Below are 6476 nucleotides of genomic sequence, written 5' to 3'. Positions count from 1 at the left end.
ACTAGGCTTTTTTCTTGTAGGGCTATTGAGCTGAGCTCTACATGGGACTGAAAAGGTGATCTGAAACTTTTTTTTTTTTTTTACTTTGTTGTCCTTTTTTGGGGTGTGTTCTATGAGGAGTTTCTTCTCTGTTTCTATTCCTGATGGATTTTCACAGACTATCTTATTTAGGCAGAATGCGTATTGATAATCGATATGACTAGGGTCAATTTACACTATATGGAGGAGGAAGGATTGTGTAAAGATTGTTTGTCTCCTATTGTGTAGCGTTTGGTATTTTATCAGCAGTATCTTCCTTTACAAGGTTGGCCAAACAATGAGTTTTGTTGTTTGTTTGTTTTTCTTTTATGGCTACATAAACAGTTGGATGAACTTTCCTAATTTATGTGCATTTTTAATCCAGCACCTATCATATGTAAATAAAGGCTAACTAATCATTGGGGCAGACGCCTTATCACAACTAGTCAGCCTGCCATGGCTGTAATTGTGGGCCTTCTTGGGCGAGTGAAGATTGTTATATTAGCGTGCTTTATCAGCTAACAGATTCTCTTTAAGAAGTGTCGTGTTCAGGTTTTTATCAACTTGTGATGCATTATTATAATACCTTTTACTCCCCACCCTTCCAACTTCTGTGGGTTCAATGGGGGCAATTAAGAGTTATTAAAGTTTACAAATGTTATTTTGGCAGTTAGTAAATCCCCCTCTCCAGTGCCGCCCCCCTCCCCCTTACACCTTATACTAACATCAGCGGAATCAAGCACTGACAGTGGGTTTGGCAGGCATTAGATTGTTTTATGTAGATTTCTCATAGATATTTGCGCAGTCACTTAATTCCACAAAAATTTGCAGCTTTTATGTTTCCCAACCCAAAGCGGAAGTGCATGAGGGCCCCATATGTAAGTATTTTTTTAGCTGGTAAGTATCATTTGCATAATGCAAGTTTTGTTTTTGTTTTTTAGAAACATTGCAAAAAAGTTGTGTAACATGACTTCATCTGTACTGAAAGTCAACAGGGAACATTTAAATAAGCATGACTGATCAACAGCTTCAATTCAGAAACAAGCAGCAGAGGCACTCGCCAAACGTACAGAAATGTAGTTTCTTTATTCCATATTGAGGCAACACAAGTTGAGTGGATAAGCATACAGGCTACAGCTGTTTCGCACGTCACAGTGTGCTTTTTTTACAGGGCTAAGGGATGTGAAAAAGCACGCTGTGACATCTGCTGTGGTGACATTTAGTAAATGTGGGAACGCGGCCTAAGACTGATCAGATATCAACATGATGCTCAGAAACTAGAAAATCCTGATGCTGATTGGTGAGTGAAGATGGGACGTCTGCAGGTGTAGTGCCGCCGCAACAGCAGCTGGTAATATGGCCCTGATTACACACGCCGACTATTGGGCAGCAATGGCTGCATGGACATTGTTAGCGATGTCCGCGCAGCTGTTGCTTTTGGTGTAAAATAATAAAATATAAACCCACCTTACCATGTTCCCCGGTGTCGTTTGAGGCCTTCCCCACTGTCTGCATCTCTTCCTTATCTTCTGGTCTTTGCACTGACAGGCCCAATCACTGGCCGCGGCCTGTCTCGACCATTGATTGGCTGAGAGACTGGCAGCCTTTCTCGGCCAGTGATTGGCTGAGTGGCCAAGCCCCGTTTCAGCCAGTGAATGGCTGAGCGGCTGCGGCCTGTCAGTGCAAGGACTGTAACAGAAGGCAGAGCTGCAAACAGCGGGGAAGCCTCCTAGGACAGCAGGGAACATGGTAAGGTGAGTTAATATTTTATGCTACACTCATCAGCTGTCGGCAGCACATCACTATTGAAGTAATGCCCGCCCAATGATTTTAGGTCTAGACCTAAAGAAACGATCAGCTGGTGATTGTTTCATCAGCTGATAGTTTTCTCTATTACACTGAGCGATAATTGCCCGAATCAGCCTGATTTTGCCGATTATCATTCTGTGTAATAGAGCCCTTAGAAATTTATTCCCAGTATTTAGTGGAAGAAGAATGTTGGACAGGTCTGCTTTCCATTGTGTGACTTGGGCCCTCAAAGTGGCACTATCAGTAGGTTCTGCTCTGAGAGAACCTGCTGATATGCCGCAGAAACTGTTTACCTTAGGAGCTGATAGAAGTTATAACCGCTCCTCTGCGTCTCCCCATTCTTTACTAATTAGCTAATTGCCCCTATGCAAATATAGGGATTTAGAGCATTTGGGGCGTTGCCTGGGTCCAGGAGCACCACTCTGTCCTGCCCAGTCTGTCCCCATCTGTATTCGCCCCCCTGCGCCTCCCCCAATCCAGCTCACCGAGGAAGCATCTCCCCGTGCCGCTCAGCCAACCCCCACCCTTGCTGCCGATGCCCAGCCGATCAGGAGTCCGGGACAGTATGCTGCTCACTGCCACAGTTTGCAGCTGGCAGGGGTGGGATTGGCGCTGGGAGCCAGGGTTGAGCTAATCTTTCTGTGTAAATGGACCCTTAGTCACATTGCCTGCAGCTTCAGGATTTCTAATCTGAAATTATCCATTAGTAATAACGAAAAAAGACATCTGTAGTGTCACTAGATTTGATGAGCAGATGTAGGATGGTGTACAAGAGTTTAGTTTCTATAAGGATGTGCATATTCACTACATCGGAAACTCTGTCCGGACATGTGTACATAGATATACAGGTTAGAGAACTACAAGGTCATATCTAAGCCTCTGACTCATTTTCAATATAAATTACATTACTGGTTGTAAATCACGTCATTTGCTGTTTAACCTAGAGATGAGGGAGGAGTGAAATATTCGAAAGCTTGAAATTCCATTTGAGCAGACCGCAATGTTCGACTATTTGGATCAAATATCAAACCCCATTAAAGTCTATGGGAATAAAATGCTTGTTACTTGGTAAACTCCAAGTGATCGAATTTAGGTAATTTAGGCAAACACCTCTGCAAAGCAACTGGGACAGCAGGGGAAGCATGCCTGGGTGCATCTAACACGCCCAAGTCGCAGTATTACGCCAGTATTATCACAGCTTGTCTACAATACATTCCAAATACAATATAACCTCTATATTGGAAACCTTCTTTCTTCTACCTTAGCATGGACTGAAAGCCAAATTTAAAGCAAAAGATACATTTGCATGCACCCCCTTTAAATCACGTTACCTTTGACAACCGCAGATGGCATAGGCAAGGAGGAAATCAAACAGCACCCACCCCTAACTATCATAGTGTGTGAATGTGTGTGAGATGTGGTCAGACATGTCCTTTTTAAAATTGTCTTGCGACTTAGTGAGTGACCCGACCTGGCACAGTGTTTATGTTTATGAAAAATTATTCACAGAATAACACACATTACAAAGTTATACAACTTTGTAATGTATGTTATGTCTGTGAATCGCCCCCTTCCCCGTGTCCCACCACCCCCGCCCGTGTACCCGGAAGTGTGTGGTGCATTATACATTACCTGATTCGTGTCGAGCCCGGCCGCCATCTTGTGCCAAAGGGCCGCGTCATCAGCGGCTCAGTCGCAAAATTGGCTGAGCATAACTGTGCTCAGCCAATCGCGGCTGAGCACAGTTATGACGCGGCGGAGGGGGGGCGGCGGCAGCGATTCGGCTGTCCGTCCGAAGATGACATTTGGCACAAGATGGAGGACGGGCTCGACACGGATCAGGTATGTATAATGCATCACACACTTCCGGGTACACGGGCGGGGGTGGTGGGACACGGGGAAGGGGGCGATTCACAGACATAACATACATTACAAAGTTGTATAATTTTGTAAAGTGTGTTTTTCTGTGAATAATTTTTTAGCGCTGCACTACCCCTTTAAAGGAGACCTGTCACCCCCCGTGCCGGGGTGACATGTTCCCGACCCCCCGTTACAGCCCCCTATACTCACCTGATCCCGCCGGGTCCTGCTTCCTGAGCCGGTCGGGTCACGGAGATATCAGCTCCCGAAGCCCGGTGCGGGCGCTGACAGGAGAGTCCGATGCCCATAGAGAATGACGGAGCATCAGACTCCCCATTCATTCTCTATGAGCGTCGGACTCTCCTGTCAGCGCGCGCGCCGGGCTTCGGGAGCTGATCTCTCCGTGACCCGACCGGATACAAAAGTGGGATCAGGTGAGTATAGGGGGCTGTAACGGGGGGGTGACAGGTCCTCTTTAAAGCTGTGGGGATGTTGAGGAATGCATAGCACTGCAAAAGTCAGGAAGAGGTAGAGGACAGTCCATACAGGAAAGGCAGGTTAAAACCAGCAGGGCCGCAGCTCTTCCCCGTTGCAGCCCCCCATGCAAAGCTCCCCCATAGAGGGCTCAATCTTTCTTGGTGTGGAGATATTGTAATGTGTGTGCAAATGACACATTGAGGGTGATTTGCGCACTGTGTCATTCCAGGTTGAGTAGTAACCTGAGTGACCACCACTGATATACAGCGGCACTAATGTTGTCTTGTGAAATCCCTGGGCTGGCAAGATGCAAGATTTCGAAGGGAGTCCAAGCATGAGTGACCTGAAAAAGAGGCAAACAGAAACAATTAACAAGATAAAAAACAATGAACTCAAGCAGTAGAGAGCTTTGAACAACGACCAAAACCTGTCAGGAATGTGCAGTAGCCTGGTGTGAACTGGACCTGGTTTTTGCTTTTGTGTAACACACCCGCTTGCTTCTCAGCTTCCGGCAATGCAGGAGTTACACTGAGCTCTGCCAGACTCGATTGCTGCAGCTGAGCGAGTCTTTTGATTGACATATTTTTCTGCCTGTCTGGAACCTTGAGGATCCTCATAAAAGAAAGGTGAGCCAATCCTTCCCTGCTGGTTATTAAGGTTCATACCCTGATCCCAGGTCCCCCTGTCTATTTCTGCGATCCCCGTTCCTAATTCCTCTGGTTGCTCGACCTGTTACCTGACCTCCCGTCTGACCTTTGACTATCCGATTGTTCCCTGATTTTGTACTGCGTTGCCCGTTTGGTTCTGACTTTGGCTTGTTGACTCTCCTGTATTGTGTTTGTTTGTCTGTCTCGTTCTGTGTCAGGGTGCTAACACACACGACAGATGTGCAGCGTATTTATCTCAGTAAATACGCCGGAAACTCGCAGGTTGACTTTTGTGCCTGAAAATCGCACGTGCCTATGTAGAAAATCAGTTTAGAATCCGCACAGAGTTTACTTTCCCATAGAAAGCAATGGCCACCAATATCGCTGCGTATTATTTTGCAAGAATCTCACAAAGATAAATACACTGCGCATCTGTTGTGTGTGTTAGCACTCTTACACTTATACAGTCGTATAAGCCGTTATTATTACACGGTGTACACTACCGAACACGCAAAGTGCAACTACCAAAATTTCAATAAAATCTATGTAAAAAAAAAAAGGCCCTTAAAAAAAGTGATATGGTGTGTGACAGGGCCGAGCTAACTTGGGAATTTACATGAGGCAGATTAAAAGCAGAAATTTCCAGGGAAGGGGAAAAAAAAATACTGTGGGTACTGTATCCAAGTTAGAACAAACCACACGAGTGATTTGTGGAGAAGCGGTGAGTCATGTGAGGGGGTTGTCATGTCCCGACCCTGTTTAGTCTAGTAAAGACTCAAGTTATTGAGTTATCTGCGGCTCACAGGATGCAGTCATAGTTGATTTTTTTTTTTTTTTTTTATTAGAACCCTGGGTTGAGCCTTTCATAAATTAAAGTTGAACCCCTTTAGGTCAACTCAAGAAATTTAAATTGACCGCCCTGGGTTGAGGCCTGATAATAATTTAAAGCCATTTTAAGTCAACTCTTCAAGCACACCCCTGGGTTGAGTCTTGTGTCGTTTTGCCTTAAAATTTTTTTATTAATGGCCCATTAAGCCGGTGATTAAAGGAGATGTTCGGCCAAAATTATTTTTTTATATGTTATTACTGATGGAAAGTTATACAATTTTCTAATGTACATTAATTATGGGAAATGCTCCTATACTGCTATTTCCCTTAATTTAGTGTATCAGGAAGTGTTAGAATTCTCTCAGAAGCAGTGACGTCACGACGAATGGTAATTCCTATGGAGTGTCCAGCAGGGGGCGCACTATATATAGAAGTCAATGAGTACCATTGACTTCTATATATAATGCGCCCCTGCTGGACACTCCATTGGAATTACAATGGATATGTATGTAAATGTAAGTGTTTTTGATTGAATACATTTATGGAATACTTTGGGGAGCAAGTGTCCTTGCTCCCCAAAGTATTCCATAAATGTAATCAATCAGTACATCACAGTAAGCCCGCCGAACCGCCGCCACCGAACGCCCGCCGCTCTGGACTACACTCAACTACTACTCTCATCACCTGCTCATAGCATGAGCAGGTGATGGGAAAGTAGTAGCTGGGTTATATCTCGGAGATCGCTGCTGCAGTCGCGCAGGGGAGCCACTCATCACTGCAGCCATCATTCCCCTCCGCTCCCCCCTCCTGCTGCTTCTTCCGGGATCCGGGCGCCAC

Source organism: Dendropsophus ebraccatus, chromosome 1, assembly GCF_027789765.1.
Source record: "Dendropsophus ebraccatus isolate aDenEbr1 chromosome 1, aDenEbr1.pat, whole genome shotgun sequence".
Lineage (NCBI taxonomy): Eukaryota > Metazoa > Chordata > Amphibia > Anura > Hylidae > Dendropsophus > Dendropsophus ebraccatus.
This window is presented reverse-complemented; position numbering follows the sequence as displayed.